The 20,762-nt window shown below is 34.9% G+C and overlaps 1 pseudogene; it reads right to left on the bottom strand.

Moving 5' to 3' along the window:
- Positions 1-244: 244 nt before the first annotated feature.
- LOC100684698 lies at positions 245-628 on the bottom strand (annotated as a pseudogene).
- Between the last annotated feature and the right edge of the window lie 20,134 nt (positions 629-20,762).

Genomic DNA, 20,762 nt, shown 5'->3' with positions numbered 1-20,762 from the left:
TGTGTTATGTAAGTCTTTCCAAGGCATGCGCTGGTACAACACAAACTTCTCCTGTCCAGGTGCAACTAGCCTAGCATCCAGACATCATGCAGAATACCTCAGTAATAGCAGTACACTGCACCTGCTCCCACCACAGGGCTGCTCCTTTGTGTATGATATTTGGAGCATCTGGAGGAGTATGAATGGTATAGGGAAGAAAACGGGGGAGGAAGCAGTGTGAGTACCTGGCTGGGAGAAGAGGATGTCAGTTGAAGTTGTGCAGGGCAAGCCTGAACATGTCATGTGCAAACTCAAACATCTTTGATGTTCTTTAATTAGTAACAGCTGGTGGAATTCCATTACGGGGTCTTCATCGGCCTTGAGCTGACTCACAATCCTGGTGATTGATGCAGCTATCTAGCATGGGCTGCTGATCGTGTGCCATGATGCTGTGCTAGATTTTCTGGAACAGAAGGCTAGACAATTTCTCCACAATGTTAGCTTTCCCCTGGAATCACTGTCCTTCCCACCTAAGGCATGATGGTCAAGATAAATGGCACCTAGTTGCATTCTATCATTTATTAAATAACTGGTTGTAATGTTGAATGAAGCTGGGTCCATTTTGCTCCCAAATTGGCTTGTTTCCCATTCTGGAGCATCACCTGACCTCACTGAAACCTGACGAGCCTGCATGATGTCTGCAGTGGCAGTGGCAGCCCAGCATGATCTGTTGCAGTAAGAATCTTAAATATTGATTTTACTGTAGTTAAAATAACTTCTGACAGAAAATTGAAAAGAAATCTATTTTAAATCAAGCAAGCTTGTAAATAATTACAGGGATGTATATAAATCCCCATTGCTATTAAAATGTGACACAATTTTTTACTAAGATGTGTGTTTAATGGTCCTTCAAATGATTTCCTGAATTGAGGACCTTTACTGACTTTCTATGATGGCATACCAAATTTTTCAAGTTTAAGGTTTTAGTTCTGTAAATTTTTTTCTCCATCAGATTTTACACTGTACAGGTTTTTTTTGTTCTTGTTCTTCTTTTGGTTTTGGTTTTCTTTGTGGTTGTTTTGTACTCAGCATATCTTAAAGAATAAACAGAAGAAATGATAATATGGAAGATTCAAATCCAAAACTACAGGTATTAAAATAAATATAAACAGACTAAATACTCCATTTCAAAAGTTACAGATCGTCAGAAAAACATACATATAATCTTAATCTTAAAAGTGAACTGCATGGCTATGCAAAAGAATGGGGAAAAATGTACAATGTGACAGTTAAGCAGAGAAAAGTTTTTTTTTTTAAGATTTTATTCATGAGAGACAGAGAGAGAGAGAGGCAGAGACACAGGCTCCATACAGGGAGCCCGACGTGGGACTCGATCCCGGGTCTCCAGGATCAGGCCCTGGGCTGAAGGCAGCACTAAACCACTGAGCCACCTGGGCTGCCTGAAAAGTTGGTCTTTAATTCTTAAATTGAACAAGGTAGATTTAAGAGAAGAAAGTAATACTAGGGAAAAAAAATAGGCTTATTTCAATATAATAAGAGCCTAAATCCAAGAGAAAGATCTAACATCCAAACCTTATATTGAGATAATAATATAGCTTCACTTGACAAAGCAGGAAGTGACAGAACTAGGAGACGCAGACAAATAATCACAGTATGAGAATTTAACTCACTTATCTCTGAAACTAATAGAAGTATGGGGAAAAACAAAAAACAGCAATTCTTACTATCTGGGTAACTCTTCTTCAGATCTTGTCCCTTTGGATTCTGCCTTCAAACAAACGTCTTTGATAATTTTTCCAGCTTTCCTCAGCAGAATGGTTATGCTGAAAAAGACTATTCTGCCATTGTTGGAAACAGACGTCTTTATAAACACAGTATTTTTTTGTGGTATGCTACAGTTTTTATCCATAAAGTCATTAATATAAAATTAAGAAAAATAAGCCATTTATTGTAGAGTACGTGATTTTCACCAGCAATGAATCTACTACTATTATAGATCTACTACCTAGTAGAAAAAGCATCAAGTAAATAAGGTATATTTACAGATTCATGTATGTTATAGGTTCCTATTTTAGCACATATTAATGAAACTAAATCATATGCTAGGGCTTAACAAAAATCTGAAGGAATTCAAGGAAATTGTATAAAAGAAATCACCATTTCTGATCAAGCTGTCAGCAGCATATGAAGAACCACAGTTTGAATATTGTGCTCATTTGTATTATGGAGCTCTTCTGATCAAGGTAAACTGGATAAGTCAGACCATCTCTCTCCTGAGTACAACCTGAAAAATTAGAACAGAGAGAGAAAGAGAGAGAGATTGGAAAACTAACAAGGCAAATAAATATTGAAGAGTAAAAATCCACAGAAGTGAACTCAGCATTTTAAGTAGTTTTCATTGAGAGAGATCTGCAGGTTCAGGGAACTTACTTAGAAACTGGACATTAAGCAAAACTAACTTCCAATAAGTGCACCAGGATGTAGGGAGAACAAAGTTTAAGAGCCATTGATCATTGTCTTCTTGTGTGGTGGGAGATGGAATGGATATAAATTCTGTAGGGTTTGGGTGGGACCCTGAAGGTTATGGTTTGGAAGCTATAGTGAACCTGAAATCAACCAATTCTAACCAGGTCCTAAAGCCTGACTTTGAATTATTGGAGTCTCTGATTAAATATTCTGGAAATGATTGTGCTGTGCTGTTAGTTGCAAAGGCGGAGTAAAATTAAATTTGAATTATCTCTGTAATTTTCGTATATTATTTCTAACACACAAGTAAAAATGAGTAGGAAAATTATGAGAAAAAATATGTGACCAAAACCCAACTGAAGGGTGCTTGACTGCCTGAGTTGGTAGAGTGTATGACTCTTGATCTCAGGGTTCTGAGTTTGAGCCCCACATTGGGTATAGAGATTACTCAAAAGTAAAATCTTTTTAAAAAGTTAAGAAAATTTTAAAAACCAACTGATACAACGGATAAAAATAGGTATACCAAATAACTGTATAATAGTTATCATCTGTGCAATTAAAAATGTCTCATATATCAAAAAAAAATTAAGAATGTAGCAGAGAACTAGAAATGAAAACATCAGGTTTTGTTTTATGTATTTGAAGTTCTTTTATATGGTACCCAAATATTTAGGTTTGTAGTATGCCTGTTAAATGGATCTCTTAATTATAATAAAACATCCCTTCTTAAAGTTTATTTTGTCTAGCATCAGAGTAGCTATTCCAGGTTTCTTATGTTTCCTTTTGCTTGTTATATCTTTTTTCATACTATTATTTTATACCTGACCCTATTGTTATATATAAGTTGTGTGTCATGTAAATAGCATTTAATTGGGATTTCATTTTTGTTTTTTCTAATCTAGACTGACAATCTCCACTTTTAATTGGAATGTTTAGGTCTTTTTATGTTTAATTACTATTAATATAGTTTGCCTTAAAGTGTCAACTTTAAATGCCCTTCATTTTCTATTTCCTGTCTCTTTTTGTTTCTCTGGTCTTATTTTTGTGCATACTTTTGTGTTTATTGAACATTTTTTATTTTTCATATTAAGTTCCTCTATTGGATTTTTATCTCAGGCAGTTTAAAACATGTCCACATATTCTTTAATGCTTTTTTTCTTTCAGTAAGTGAAGTTTATGGCTCTTCCCAGGATTCTGGGCCAACTTCATGACTCGTTAATTAACAGAATGCAGTGGTTGTGAGGCTATATAAATTTCTAGGCTGAAATTCCAATCAACTGCCGTTATCAACTGCTGCCAATGGAGGACGCCATCTTGGCCCTCCTCTTAGCGTTCTTTCCATCTATTTCATTGGTTCTCAGTTTCTATCACGTGTTACTTACCTTCAACCAGAAAAACTTCCTGTAGCAAGGTGAATTAGATTATCAAGAGACAAATTGTCTCAAGTTTGTTTATATGAATGTATCTTATTTCGTTCTCAGTTTGGAAGGATAATCTTGCTAAATACAGAATTCAACGTTGATGGTTTTATTTTTTCTTTCACTCTGGTTGTAGTTCTCCACTGTTGCTTTTGAGAAGGCAGCCGTCCTCTCAAAGCCCACAATGACATCGCTTCACAGAAAGCGGCTTGGCTTAGCTTCTAACAAGAGGTTAGTTGACTTTTATTTTATTTTAAAGATTTTTATTTATTTATTCATGAGAGACAGAGAGAGAGAGGCAGAGACACAGGCAAAGGGAGAAGCAGGCTCCATGCAGGGAGCCTGACCAGGATCAGGCCCTGGACTGAAGGCGGCGCTAAGCCGCTGAGCCACCCGGGCTGCCTAGGTTAGTTGACTTTTAAATCATTGTTTACATATTGGTGATATGTTCTTACTTCTCAAGCAAGGTTGATGGAAATGCATTTGTTAATTTCATCAATATTCTTTATTTCATGTGTATGTCAAATATATGCTAAAACTTTTCAAAAATTTATAGCTGTTTTTCAATCAAAAGTATTTAATTTATATAGTGATTAATTTCTATAAATGCAGTTATTTGATAATAACACATAAAGCAAAAAGGTGGGAAGCTAGCATAAAGTAACAAAAGCAAAAAAAATGAAATTTTCTTTTCATTTCTTATTAAAATATATGTTTGAGTAAATTATATACTAATTAAAATAATTTAAGCATATTTCTGAGCAAAATCTCAAAATATTAAAACTTTTTTCCTTATAATTGTTGATCTGCTTCTAACATTGACGTGGATGAGAAATTTTATGAATAGGCAGATTTTTACTAAAGAAAATGAAGCGACACTTTTGTTACCTAGAGCAAAATTTTTATAACTACAATAATTATATAATATTAAGCTTGCACAAACATTTTATATACAGTGATTTACATAAAATAATTCAAATAAGAACCAATGCAGTAACAATTTATAAAACGTAAGTGAAAGTAAAATGAAAATATTCCTATTTATATGTGCTTAATATGTAATAATTTTGGTATTTCAAGTAATAATTGATAGCCTATTTAACAAATAGTACTTGTAGAAAACATCAAAGAATAAATTTAAAAAGTATAAAATACCAGGAAGTATATTATTTTTTTTCAGGAAGTATATTAAATATGCTTAACATTTAATGGAAATTAAATAATAAGATCAATTTTTATATTTTACCCTAGTATCAGATTATGAAGGAATTTAAAATGTTACTGTGTTTTAGAATGAAGTTTGACACCACAAATTTTAGATTTACATGTCCTTTTCATAGTAATTCTGCTTCTAGGACTGTATCTGAGACACAGCTGCTTAAACATGTACTGGGAGGGGGGCTCCTTAAGATAGGAGCTCTTGTGCCCCAGCTCCCTGTTTGCCCCAGCTGTGGCTCTCCCTTCCAGGCTACCCTCTCTCTTTAAGAATTAACTTCAGAAAGGCAGTAGGAGTGGGAAGACTCCCAGACCCAGGGGATGGGGGCGACCTGTCCCAAAGAGAAGGCCTAGTAAGCTGAGCCACCAGCTGAGTTCCCCCTCAGGTCCAGACTGGACCAGGAGGGTTTTAAGTTGTTTCTGGTTATACTGTGTTCCTTTATTCAATTGCAAAAGAAAAAAAAAATTGCTCCCTGTAGGGCCCAGGCTCTTAGCAGCAGTACAACACTCTCCCCATCTTCTATTAAAACCTGGAACCACTTTTTTTTAAGTGCTTGAAAGGTAAAATAGTTGCAAAATGAATTAAAGTGTGTCCATACTGTGAATATTATACAACTTTTACAATCACTGTTAAATCTATATGTACTTACAGAAAACATCTTCAAGACACAATGTCAATAAAAAAGATAAATCAAAGACTTTCAAATAAGCATACATATGTATAAATATATTATTTATGTAACTGTATATGTGTGTTTGCATATGCTAATACACACGTTTGATTGCTAATCATGGTTTCTTTCCACAAAGGGAAATACATTTGCATTTTTTTGCAAGTTTTACATTAAGTACATGTGGTATTTGTAACTAATGTAAAAGTCAAAGAAATAGTCACATGAAGGCATAATACTAAAGGTTATTTTGAAATATCTACAATCCTGCTTTTTGTTTCTACAGAATTGACTTTTGGGTAATTTTGTGTTAATAGATTCATACAGTATGTGGTGTAATTTGTCTTGCTTCCTTCATTTGGCATGGGGTTTTCGAGGTTCATCCATGTTCTAGCATGTATCAGAAATCGGTTCCTTCTCACTGCTGATTTATAATTCCATTCTGTGGTTACTAACCACTTACTGTTTACCTGTTTATGAGTTGATGGAGAATACAGTTCTTCTCAGATTTTAGGTATTATAAATATAATGGCTGTGAACATTTTTGTAGAGGTCTTTGTGTAGACATAAGCTTTCTTTTCTCTTGGGTAAATACCCAGAAGGATGTGATCATTTGGTGAAGTATATTGAACTTTTTAAGAAATCGCCTAAATGCTTTCCAAACTATTGTACCATTTTGCAATCCCAACATCATTCTATGACGTTCCAGTTGTTCCACATCCATATCAACTTTTGGTTTTGTGACACTTTTAAGAATCACCCCTTTGAGAAGGTGGAATTTGGGATCTGAGTATGGATTTTATTTTTATTTCCTAGGAAGATTGAAGGTGGTAGGAATTTGTTCATGTGCTTATTGAATATTCTCTAGTGACTATTTACTAAAGATAAATTGTGTGTATAGTTAAAAGTTGTTTTCTAATTATTGAAGTAATTCCTTATGTATTCTAGATACAAGTTCCTTTTTCAGATATATCTGTTGTAAATATTTTCTGCAGATCTGTGCCTTGTCTTCATTTTCTAGCTTTTAGAAAGAGAAGTTTATATATTTGATGAAATATAAAAAGATTGTTTATTTTTTTAAAAAAATTATTTATTAGAGAGAGCAAGTGCATGTGCACATGAATAGGGGGGACAGAGGGAGAGAGAATCTTAAGACTCCCTGCTGAGTGCAGAGCCTGACATGGGGCTCCATCTCACAAGCCATGAGATCATGACCTGAGCCGAAACCAAGAATCAGACACTTAACCAGCTGAGCCACGTGGGCACCCCACATTTTTCTTTTTTTTAAATCGTGTCTAACAAATATTTTCCTATAGCAAGTTGAAAGATTTTTTCCTATATGCTTTATAGTTTGTACTTTTATATTGAAGTCTGAGTTCTAATTCAAGTTCATTTGTGGGGACACTTCGGTGGCTCAACAGTTTAGCGCCTGCCTGCAGCCCAGGGCGTGATCCTGGAGTCCTGGGATCAAGTCCCACATCGGGCTCCCTGCATGGAGCCTGCTTCTCCCTCTACCTATGTCTCTACCTCTGTGTGTGTGTGTGTGTGTGTATGTGTGTGTGTGTGTGTGTGTGTGTCTCATGAATGAATAAATAAAATCTTTAAAAAAAAGTTCATTTGTGCAAGTATAAATTTCATGTCCAAATGCATTTTTCCATATGGTTATTCAGTTAAACTATTTATTGAAATAACTCTTCTTTCTTTCATTAGCTTAGTTTGGCACCTTATCAAAAATTATTTGGCCATATTTCTAGACTTTCTATTCTGTCCTATTGTCTCCTTATGCCAAAGCTATACCCTCTTGAATATTGGAGCTTCATAAGAAGTTCTGAATAGTAAAAATCCTTCAACTTGTTTTAAAATTTTGGGCTATTAAAGATCTGTTATACTTACAGATTAATATTAGAATAGTTTTGTAAACTTTTGCATAAAAAGCTTGCTGACATTTTTATTGAGGGTGAATCTTTGGATGAATTTGGAAAGGACAGATATCTTAACACTATAGAGTTTTCCAATCCAAGAAGATGGTGTATCACATTTCCTTAAGTTTCTCCTGTTCTTCTCAGCAATATTTGAGGTTTTCATTTGCAAATTTTGCATATATTTTGCTAATGTTTCCCTGGGTATATCATGTTTCTTGGTACTATTGTATATGATAAAGTTTCAATTTCACTTTTAATGATTATTTGCTGGCATATAGATGTGTAATTGATACTTTGTTTATTGATCTTGTATTCTACAAACATAAATCCACTTATTCTACTTGCTTCTTTGTATATTCCTTCAGATTTTCTACATATATGATAATGCTATCTCTGAAAAAAGAGACAATTATGTCATCTTTTCCAATCTGTATATATTTTCTTTTCTTGTATTATTCAATTCACTAGCACTACCATTTTAATTTTGACTGGAAATGATAAGAACCTATACCCTTGTCTTGTTCCCAAACCTGTGGGAAGTCCTTTAGGGATTTTCTTCAAAATAGTATGCCAACTGTAGATTTTTTTATTTATTCACTTAAGATGAGGAAATTCCTTTTTACTGCTGGTTTGTCAAATTTCATCAAATTGCACACTTAAAATTGATGAGTTTAGGTGTATGTAAGTTATCCTTCAACAACAGATTTAAAATGATATCAATACTCTGGTTTCTCTTCAGATTGTATAAATCTTTCACCTTTTAAAATGAGGGGATCACCTTAAGTATTTGCTGGAACTGTTACTCAGGTAGTTAAATACTATAGAATATTGATCATTTTCTCATATTTATTTAATGTGTTTTTCATCTATGCCTACTATTATATGTGCATATATGTAAAATAGGAAAACACAAGTCTCAATTCTAGGTTATCATTACAATTAAGTGATTTGTTTAGGGTGGTATTTTATGAACTATGAGGAATTATAGAATCATCAAATTCTTTCTATTCAGGAAATATATATATGTGTATATATATGATATTTCTGAGTGTATTTAAGGTTTTGATTTCATTGTTATTCTCCATATTTATGTGAAATGATAGCAATTTGGAAATAAGCAAAACTTCCTTTAGTTGTCAAAAAAGTGAGTTACATATTGTTACTGAAACATTATCAGTAGAAATAAACAGGGCTTGGAAAAGGAACATATTGAGAAAAAAAGAATGCCTCTATATAGTATCCAACAGTGATATCTAAGCTATGAAAAAAAGCATTATTTCTTTCAGAAGCTTCAACAATGATTTATCCTCTCTGAATTTTACCTGTCTCTCATAGTTAGCAATTATTTCCTGGGCATTCATCCTAGATTGTTGCTAAGCAATGACTATAAGCTTGTACCTTGTCAGTTTACCATTTGCTACACAGAATTTCTTGCATAAGTCTTTGCCAAAATACTGCCTTTTTGTTCTAAAAATTAATAAAGTATACCTATCTTACGTAGAATTTAATTTTTTTCTCTTTAACACAGTCTTTAGGGAGGCAAAATTAAATTTGTTGGGTCATTGACTCTTACAGAATTTTGTTAATTTGTAATTACTTTTTTTAGTACACATGCACACACACACACACACACACACACACACAGAGGCAACTGAACAGGATCTACATAAAAGAAAAGCAGACCATATCATCACTATGACATATGGTTCATCTGATTTGATTCAGCTCATTTCCCTGGAAGAGATGCCTGCTGGGAGCTGTATCTTTTCTACTTGTTTTGAATGCACTAAAAGACCAATTATAAACCCTGGCACAACATTTTATAATCTTATTTGTACTCTTATATTCTATTTTACAAACTTGTTTTAGTTTATTTTTCTATGAATCAAGTAAACCAACCAGACTTGTTGGGATAGTGGTAATAATACTTAGCTGCAGTCACAGTACAAGAGTCCAAACCTTGGAATGAGGCTTAATGAGTTCTTAAGCAAATAATTACATTTCTACAAACCTCAACTAACTTTATTGGCAAAATGAAGATAATAATTATTTCCCCCTAAACTTGGGAAACTGTACAAATATATGCAATCCTCCAAAACAAAGTGTGTTGTTATATTTCAGTCAACATATTAGGATCAAGGTCTCTCTCTTTTTTTAAAAAGAAAGATTTACTTTAGAGAGAAAGAGCACGTGCATGCATGCACACATGCATGCACACACGTAAACACACACATGAGTGGGAGGAGGGGCAGAGGGAGAGGGAAAGAATCTCTAGCAGATTCCTCCCTGAGCAGGAAGCCCAGTGTGGGGCTTGATCTCATGACCTTGATATCATGACCTGAGCTGAAATCAAGTTGGATGCTTAACCAACTGAGCCACCCAGGCATCTCTCAAGGTCTCTTTCTTAGAACAGGGAAACATCTTTTCACTTTTCTCCCCTCTTTTAATGTTTCTAATAATATTTTTTCTATGCTGATACCAAGTTTTATGTAGTTCTATTTCAATGACAGGAAAATATTTCACGTCTCTCTATTTATTTAGGTTTCTTTACTAAGTAGGACTTAAAAGTTTGTCCTTCTGTAGATGTTATCCTGTTTTCTTTGCATTACAGATGAAGTTACTCTATTTGTCTTTCTCTTTGTAATTTGCACAGTAAAATTCTCTGAGATCCAAAGTGAATTTAGAATTATAGAGGTACAAGATTTATTTTGGCATATTCAGATTTTCATTGTTTTTCTTTTGATCCATTGCTCAATACCTAAAATTTGATAAACAGTCAGACATATTTATGTTTTTATTGTATTTAATACCTCTTTAAATCACTCACAATATATATTTTGGTGTCTTGTGTTAGTAGATAGAATTTTTTGTGCAATAGTCAACTCTTTGTCCTAACACTGTTTAGTAAATAATATTTTTTAAACCACTAAACTGGGGTTTTACTTCTATATCTTAAAATTTTATATATATGAGAATTTCTTTCTAGGCTAGTTCATTTAATCGATTTATGTACCATTACCATACTTTTATTTGTATTAGATAACAATTTTAGTATTTCTTAGCCAAGGTTTCTTTTCTTTTTTTTTTTCTTTTTTCTTTCTTTTTTTTTTTTGGTAAAGATTTTATTTATTTATTCATGAGAGACACACATAGAGAGGCAGAGACATAGGCAGAGGGAGAAGTAGGCTCCCTGCAGGGATCTCAATGCCGAACTTGATCCCAGATCCCAGGACCCCGGGATCACGCCCTGAACCAAAGGCAAATGTTCAACCACTGAGTCACCCAGGTGTCACTTAGCCAAGGTTTCTTAGTCCCAATTTCCAAACTTCTATTATAGTTGCTTTGTTCTTTCTTCCTCCCCATTGATTTAAGTTCATCTTGGTTAATGTGAGAAGGTAATCTTATTGGAACCAAATTGCACACTTTTCAAAAGAGATATTTGTAGAACAAATTGAGCCAGTAGAGGTAGAAAAGGAGACTGAATTACCACTTTTTGGAAAAATATTCTCTTCCTTATTTATGTACTGGGCCTTCTTCCGTTGGGAGAAAAAAAAAGGTACAACTTAAACAATAGAGTTTTTTTCATAACTGAATTATTGTACTTGCCAGGTCATATAATAATCAAAGTATAATACTACTATTACTTAGATTGTTATTATTGTATTCCTTTACATGTTTGTTTAGGAGTAAGGACAAAGAATTAAACTATGGTATTGTTTTGGTGATTAAATTATAGTTCATGGGGCAGCCCTGGTGGCTCAGCAGTTTAGCGCCGCCTTCAGCCCAGGGCCTGATCCTGGGGACCTGGGATCGAGTCCCACATCAGGCTCCCTGCATGGAGCCTGCTTCTCCCTGTGCCTCTCTCTTTCTCTCTCTCATGAATAAATAATAAAATCTTTAAAATTTTTTTTAAAAATAAATTATAGCTCATAATGTAACCATTCTGACACTGATGCATAAAGATTTCTGAATATGTCAGAGCTACGTTGTTACATTCAGCAAAGAAACACAGACACTTGTTAAAATGAAGAGAAATCAGCAAGTGATGTTTCCCTTTGAGTTTCACATAAGTGTTATATTTTCCTTGTTAGCAAGACAATTATTCAGTCAAGACTCAGAGAGTAAGGCACTATTAAAAGGAAAAAAAGAAAAATGATAAATCAAAGAGAAGGTTCTGCTTATAGAACATTTTATTTTAAATTGTAAGATATCCACATAACTACTGTTAATGCATATTAGAATGTGGTGAATGCCAAAATGAAAGTCATTGGGGATGATGGAACTTTAGAGGAGGGAGAAATTACTGTCATATATAGCAATCTGGTATGACTTCGTGGTTGATTTGGCATGTGAGCTCCACCTTGTCAGATGGTTTAGATTTGGGGTTGATGATATGGCATCACTGGAAGAGCTGAGACAAAGCTACTGAGGTGCAAAGACTTAGTATATATCCATGAGAAATTAGGTAATTTATTTTGGCTAGAATATAAGGGTGTGTGAGAAAAAATAGTGGGACATAATTTTGGAAAGACAATTATAGGCCAGATGGCAAAATATCTTTAATAGTAGCTATTAGATTTTGGATTTTATTTTGTTGATAATTTGGGGCCTGTGAAGTATTTTTTTTTAAAGGTGTTGGTGTAAATGGTGCAATGCTTTAGAAGGGTTACAAAAATGATTATCTTCCTAGATAAGCAGTAGACAGGCATTCATACAGTACTAGTGAGATTCTAAGATTCTAAAATCTTAAATCACTAGGTTCAGAAAGGTTTAGATAATGTTATCTTTTTTGTAGATGTTATCTTATCAGTGGTCACAAAAGTTCATCTACTAAGCCATTTCTACTTTTGCACTGTCATGTTTGATGTCAAATTAATATTTTTTTCTTCTCTTTCCCTTTAATTAAAGAAAGATGTTAATATCTTTTGAAAGAAGTTAACTGAAGTATAAAATCATTGCCTTTGAAATTATTAGAATAACAAATGTGATATGAAATATTAAAGATTTCTAGTGCATTACAATAATTATAAAAAATTATGTCATTTGAACATAAATTTGCATTGTATTTGTTTCATATATTACATTTTGACTCAATATAGTTATAAATCAGGGCACCTCAAGGTATCTCTGCTATACTCAGATCAAGAAATTGGAATATCACTACAGGTTAATTGAATGTTTCATGTGAGATTATTAGTGTTATTTAATTTTTAAATAAAACCCATGCTCACCAAAAAACCTTCATTTTATTTATCATGTGGATTATTTATTGAATTATGAATATATGCAATTGGTATTCATTTTGATAAACACTAAAAATGTAAATGAAGTCAACTCAATTAACTTGAGTGCTCATGCATTAAAAGAAATGACTAAGGAAGTAGCAAAATCTAGTCGTAACTGCTAGTAGTCCGTTAGTGAAAACCAAATCAATTCTTAGTGACACATAATCTCATTATATTGCAGTAGCTAATGGGTAACTTTTATTAAAAGTCAAATGTCTATAACACTGTTGCTATGTATTTGGTTTAGGAACTAACACTGATGCTGTATAAAAAACTAGCATAGGAATTTAGAACACTGACAGTGATCAGGCTTTGTAATTCTTAGGAAGTGAGGAGATTTTCAAATTTAATGTTTATTATTTTTGCATGTGTGAAGTTTCGGTTGCTGTCATATACTTGATCACTGCTGTCTTTTCAATTTCCAGTTGAAAGCATAAAAGTAAACGGGACTGCTCAACAATACTGAAAAGAGGAGAAATTGGTGTCCTGGGATTAAGGCATGGGTATTTAATCATTGACTGTCTTAGTAAAGGAGATTGATCTTGGAAACGAGTCTAAGGAAAGGCAGCCAAAAAGTATAGAGCCATTCAGAAGATGGACTGCCATAGCAACTCAGGGAGTAAAATAATGAAGAGTGCTACTGAGGGGTGCTGGGGTGGGTCAGTCAGTTAAGCATTGGACTCAGTTTTGGCTAAAGTCATGATCTCAGGGCCATGAGATTGAGCCCAGCATCAGGCTCAGGACTCAGTGGGAAATCTTCTTGAGATTCCCTCTTTCCCTCTGCCCCCTCCTGCCCCTGCTTGCACGTAGGTGTGTGTGCATACTCTCCCTCTCTCTCTCAAATAAATAAAATCTTTTAAAAAAAGTGCTACTGAGATTAGGATTATGAATAATTAATGATAATAATCTTTAACAGTTCTTGAATAATTATTGTTCACTTAGTACTAAGTACTTTATCTGGATTGATTCATTAGTCTTCAGTAACATCATAAGGTGAGCACTATTATTTATTCACAAATGAGAAAAACAGTTTTAGAGAAAGTAAGAAACAAATAAATTAACACAGATAGTAATTTGTGTGTGTGATTAGAACCCAGGCAATACGAGTGAGTCCAGGGATTGTACACTTAGCCTGTATAATCTGTTCCATCCAAATGGTCTGAAAAAATACCCTTTGAATTTTTCCCTATATGTGAAAGATAAACAGGAATTTGTCAATGGAGAAAGGATTAAAGGCTGTTAGGGGTATGGTTTATTCTGCATACATGTGATGTTCTGTTGAATGATAGAATGAAGTGATATTGTTCTCTTGAGCCTCTCAACTTAAGGAGTCATTTAAGGATCCTTGAGTGACAAGAGAATGATATCACACGTGATAATTGTGGTTAGTTCTGAGATTGTCTTGAAGAATTACATTCCAGCTTTCCTATAGAGAATTATGCATCCTGAGATCTCAATTTAGGGGGTTTAAGTAAAGATAACCCCATCCCTAGTTCCACTAGGGTTGCATAAACCCAAGTGTATCAAAAAGAATGTCATGTTCAACTGCCCAAAGGATTGATTGATATTAGTTTCCTTAATATATAAAACTCTGGGAGTGCCTGTCTAGCTCAATTGGTAAAGCATATGACTCTTAATTTCAGGGTCATGAGTCCAAGCCCCACATTGGGTATAGAGCCTACTAAAAACAAAAACAAAACAATTCTGTTTTAAAAAATTTAGGATTCTAACTCTATTAAGATAATATAAAAATCTCTTCTAAATTTGCTGCCTTGATTTCTTCTTCTAGAAGATTAATTCCTTCCTATTTCCCTAATCTGTGGAGATTACAATGTTTTTCTTCTAGAATGCTATGGCATGTTGAGTCAGGCGCATGGCCTTAAGAATACCACAGCAGATTTAGCTGTGGATTTAAGGCAACTGTCCAGAGAGTTCATGTGAGGACCACTCCACACACAATTAGTAATTCCCATGTTATTTGAATTACATGAAGTGTGTTCACATTTTAGCATCATCTATTCCTTCATGTACTGGAGGTCTCTAACATCACCCTCAAGATAGAGAATTTCTTAAAAGAATTCACAAAAAAACAGGAAAGCTATTAAACTTACAGTTATCGCCTATTACAGCAAAAAGATGCATAATAAAATCAGGAAAGGGAAAAAGCACATAGGGCCAGGAGACACCGGGCACAGCTTCTAGTTATTCTCTTCCTGTGGAGTTACACAGTGCTTAATTTTTTTTTTACAACAGTAATGTGCTGTAGCACATGAAAAATGTTGACAGCCTTGATCATGTAAGCATGGAGTGTCTCCATTGCTGACCTTAGTTCCTCGGTCTCCAGCCCTCACAGAGGACTAACTGAGACAGGATGCCTCAATGCCTCAAAGCACAGACATATAAAAACAGCTATTTACCATAAATCACATTGCTAGCATCAACTATCCAGTATGGCCCAAAGCATCAGACATACAAACAAACACATGCTTATCAGGCAGGATATTCTAAGAGCTTAGAGGATACAGATCAGGAGGTGGACAAGGACCAGACCTGAAGAATTTAGGCAAGTAGAGGCTTTAGGAAATCCAGGCCTCAAAGTTAACCTCTGAGTGCACAGTATATACATTTTTGTTATTTTTATATATAGAATTCTGTCCTATATGTCTTAGTGATTGTTTTATTATATATGAAAATGATTTAAAACCTTGTTTTCTTTTTTTTTTTTTTAAATTTATGACAGTCACACACAGAGAGAGAGAGAGAGAGAGAGAGAGGCAGAGACACAGGCAGAGGGAGAAGCAGGCTCCATACACCGGGAGCCCGATGTGGGATTCGATCCCGGGTCTCCAGATCGCGCCCTGGGCCAAAGGCAGGCGCCAAACTGCTGCGCCACCCAGGGATCCCTAAAACCTTGTTTTCATTTTCATTTTATGAAATACTTTTAATTCCAATTCTTTTACTTCTAATTCTCATGACTTTGAGTTGTCCAGCATTACCTACAAATACATGCAATCATAACTACTTACACATTTACAAAATAGTTCTCTTTGAGTGCTTTCTGATATTGCTAGGCCTTACCTCTTGTTTTTGTCTAATTAAATGAATTTGAACTTCTGGGGAAATGACTGACGTGATAATTTTTTCATTGCTAAATTAAATGAGAAAATAGATAAGCCTTCAGCATGTGCAATAAGTTTGACATGAGAGAAAATAGGCATTTTTTTATGAATTAAAGAGTTATTGTGACCAGAGTTTATTGTGACTCTTATGTATATATAAAAGATTGAAAAATGTGACAGGTCCTTATGCAATTATATTTCAAAAATGCAGAAAACATGAAACAGTAATATTTTTCTAGGAAAAAAAATGATAAACTTTTAAAATTGAGAAGAAACATGAGTGTGACCATGATAGGCACTGAAATAATAAACAAGAAACAAAAACAGTAGACCCACTAGGAAATATTAACAGACATGGCAAAGAAACGAAGGACAAATAATTGGTTAATCAAACATCTGTGTTTTGTTCTTTTCACTGTCCAGTTCCCATTTTTCTGGTGCATCTTTAGGAATCAACCCCAAATTTCAGTCCAAGTTCAAGTAGAGCTGACGCTTCCTTACACCTCCAGGGAGAAGATATGACTCCATTAATCAATCATCCCATCACCTTGGCCAAAGCGCTTAGTCTAGGGGTCAGTCCATAATCCTTGTTAGGTTAGTGTGAGGTCTTTTCCTGACATTGGTGGAAACACAAGTTTTTTTTCCGGCTGTGTTTGGTAAATTTGGACAGGAGAGCAGTGGCTATCAAACTAACTGCACCCTAAATCCTGAGGGGATTTGTTAAAACCTATTACCCAGGTCACCACCTACATCAACTAAATCAAAATTTCTGGTTTATGAAATCTGTGCTTCACTTGAGTTTACAGACTCCTCAGGGAATTCTGATTGGCATTCAGTGTTGAAAACCTATGATCCAGAGAATAGTGATTCTCAAACTTTGGGATGCATCTGAATCAAGGGTGGGCTTGATAAAAATCTAGATTGTTTAGCCCAACCACACCATTTCTTTTTTGTGAGGTATGGGTAAGTGGGATGAGGAATTTGTATCTCTATTAATTGTCCAGGTTATGCTGATTCTGGACCAGACTTTGAAAAATCACAGCGCTAATCTGTGAAGGTGTGCATATGACGGTGAAAAGTGTGTGCTTTGCTTTTGAAGAGAGAGAGGAAAACATTAAAAATAAAAAAAATTAAAAAAAAAGAAGACTGGGGCGCCTGGGAGGCATCGTTAATTAAGCATTCAGCTCTTGATTTCAGCTTATGTAATGATCTCAGGGTCCTGGGATCCAGCCCCACTTTGGGAGCCCAGCATCGGGCTCTGTGCTCAGCAGGGAGTCTACGTGTGTCTTTCTCTCCCTCTCCCTCTCCCTCTGCCCTATCCCTGCTCTAGCCTGCTGTCTCTCTCTCTCTCTCTCTTTCTCTCTCTCTCAAATAAATAAATCTTTAGGAAAAAAAGAAATTTCAAGTAACTGTGGTGTTATAGGTAGACCTTAGTAGCTGGCCTTATGAGAGCTTGCATTTGAAAGATTGCAGTTTATGCCACTGATGCTGTTGAGTGATCACATTTTGAGGTCTAGTAGTTGGTCAGTATGACTAGTGGTGACATCTACTATGTGATATGCTTATACTAAGGCTGCACTAAATCTTAGTATTTTCATCTCATTTCACCTTCACTACCCAGGGGAGGCATTCAAATATGTCTAGTCTAGCAGTAAAGAAACTAAAGATTAAAATTAAGTATTTTGCCTGAGGCCACAGAAAAAAAAAGGGCTAGAACTGAGATTGGAAACTAGAAAAACCTACTCTGAAACCTGTGCCACTGAACAGGATGAGGGGGAAGAGGAGGTTTCATAGCAGATGGAGGTGACTGCCCCATATCCTTCTGAATGGGGAAATCTCTGGTATAAGGTAAATCTGAGGACACAGCAGTATGTAACCACTACTACAATGTAGCTTCAAGTCTGTTTCCACACCTCTTGAAGGAGGATTTAAAATGTATCAGGTGTGCCAATAATTAAAGTGTTCTAAAGTGAAGGTACTGTGGATCAGACATATCCTTGAATAACTGCATTTGTTTGGATATCAAAAGCTCCTGTTAAGTGAGAGGGTGGCCCAGGACTTCAAAGACCAAAACGTTAAAGGCCAAATAACCTATTTTAAAATGAGGTGATGATCTTTCAAAGAACCTCAGCAGAACTGGCTCTGCAACCATCAGCCACTATTCAATGAAGATGTCCAAAAGAGTTGAGATAGAAGAGAGAAATTTTCTTTCATTCTTCTGTTTACTTATCTACATTTTAAAAATTGTAGTTCACATGTGATGTTACATTAGTTTCAGGTATACAACACAGTGATTCCCCAAGTCTATATGTTATGTTATGCTCACCACAAGTGTAGCTACCATCTGTCACCATACAACTCTAATACAATACCATTGACTCTATATTCCCTATGCTGTGCTTTTATTCCAGTGACTTATTCAGTCCATAACTAGAAGCCCACATCTCCCACTCTGCTTCACCCATTTTACCCATCCCCACCCTTGCAACCATCAGTTGCAAGTAGTGCAACTCTATGTAGTTGCAGTTCTATGTATTTTGGGGTCTATTTCTGCTTTGGGTTTGTTTATTCATTTGTTTTGTATTTTAGATTCCACATGTAAGTGAAATCAAATGGTATTTGTCTTTCTCTGACTTATTTCACTTAGCATAATACCCTCTAGTTCCATCCATATTCTTGCCAGTGGCAAGATTCATTCTTTTTATGGCTAATTCATTGTATATATGTACCACATCTTCTTTCTCCATTCATCTATCAATGTATACTTGGATATCTTCCATATCTTGCCTATTGTAAATAATGCTATAATAAACATAAGGGTTCATATATCTTTTTGAATTAGTATTTTTGTTTTTCTTGGAGTACTATATCTTATATTTCTATTTTTAATTTTTTGAGGAACTTGCATACTGATTTCCACAGTGGCTGTACCAATTTACATTCCCATCAACAATGCACAAGGGTTCCTTTATTCTCCACATCCTCACCAGTACTTGTTATTTTGTCTTTTTCATTCTAGCCATTCTGATAGGTCTCTGAAGTGAGATATATATATCACTGTTGTTTAGATTTGTAGTTCCCTAATGATTAGTGATGTTGAGCATCTTTTCATGTGTCTGTTAGCCATCTGGATGTCTTCTTTGGAAAAGTGTTTATTCATGTCTTCTGCCCATTTTTTAACTGGATTGTTTTGGGGGGTTGTATTGGAAAAGTTCTTTATAGATTTTGGATACTAATCCTTTATCAGATATGTCATTTACAGATATCTTCTCCCATTTCATAGGCTACCTTTTAGTTTTGTTGATTATTTCCTTTGCTGTGCTAAAGCTTTTCATCTTGATGAAGTCCCAGTAGTTCATTCTTGCTTTTGTTTCCCTTGCCTCCAAAGCTATGTCTAGTAAGAAGCTGCCATAGCTGAGATCAAAGAGGTTGCTGTCTGTGTTCCCATCTAGGATTTTGATGGCTTACTATCTCACATTTAGATCTTTCATGCATTTTGAATTTATTTTTGTGTATGGCATAAGGAAGTGGTCTAGTTTCATTCTTCTGTGTGTTGCTGTCCAGTTTTTCCAACACCATTTGTTGAAGAGACACTATCTTTTTTTCCATTGGATATTCTTTGCCACTTTTTTGAATATTAGATGACTGTATAGTTGTGGGTCCATTTCTGGGTTCTCTGTTCTATTCCATTGATCTATGTGTCTGTTTTTGTGCCAGTACCATACTGTCTTGATGACTAGAGCTTTGTAATATAGCTTAAAATCTGGAATGGTGAGCCTTCCAATTTAGTTTTGCTTTTTTAGAACTGCTTTGCTATTCAGGATCTTTTGCAGTTCCATATAAATTTTAGGATCGTTTGTTCCAGCTCTGTGAAAAATGCTGGTGGTTTTTTGATAGAGATTGCATTAAGTGTATAGATTGCTTTGGATAGCCTAGACATTTTAACAATGTTTGTTCTTCCAAACATGACCTGGAATGCTTTTCCATTTCTTTGTGTCCTCCTCCATTTTGGTCATAAGTGTTCTATAGTTTTCAGAGTACAGATCTTTACCTCTTTAGTTAAGTTTATTCCTAGATATCTTACTGGTTTTGCTGCAATTGCAAATGCGATTGATTACTTTATTCCTTTTTCTGCTGCTTTGTTATTGATATATAGAAATGCAACAAACATCTGCACGTTGATTTTATATCCTGCAACTTTGCTTAACTAGTTCTAGCGATTTTTTGATGAAGTCTTTCAGGTTTTCTACATAAACTATCTGTCATCTGCAAATAGTGAAAGCTTGATTTCTTCCTTGCTGATTTAGATGCCTTTTATTTCTTTTTGTTGTGTGATTGCTGAGGCTAAAAGTTCCGGTATTATGTTAAATGGTAATGGTTAGAGTGGACATCCTTGTCTCATTCCTGACCATAGGGAAAAGGCTCTAAGTTGTTCCCCATTGAGGAGAATATTAGCTCTGAGTCTTTTATATATGGTCTTTATTATGTAGCCCTTATATTTTTTTGAAGAAGAATTGCTCTATAAATAGGTGTAGATTTGGTGTTTCCTGGTGGCAGGTGAATTCAAGTTCTTCCTATGGTGTCATCCTAGACCAGAACTCCTTCACAAAATATTTTTTAAAAGAGTTGTAATGGGAAGATTTTTTCCAAACTCACAAGACAGGGA

The sequence above is a fragment of the Canis lupus genome, chromosome X (genome assembly GCF_011100685.1).
Source record: "Canis lupus familiaris isolate Mischka breed German Shepherd chromosome X, alternate assembly UU_Cfam_GSD_1.0, whole genome shotgun sequence".
Taxonomy (NCBI): Eukaryota; Metazoa; Chordata; class Mammalia; order Carnivora; family Canidae; genus Canis; species Canis lupus.
The sequence above is the reverse complement of the archived record's forward strand: the minus strand, read 5'-3'. Positions and strand labels throughout refer to the sequence as shown.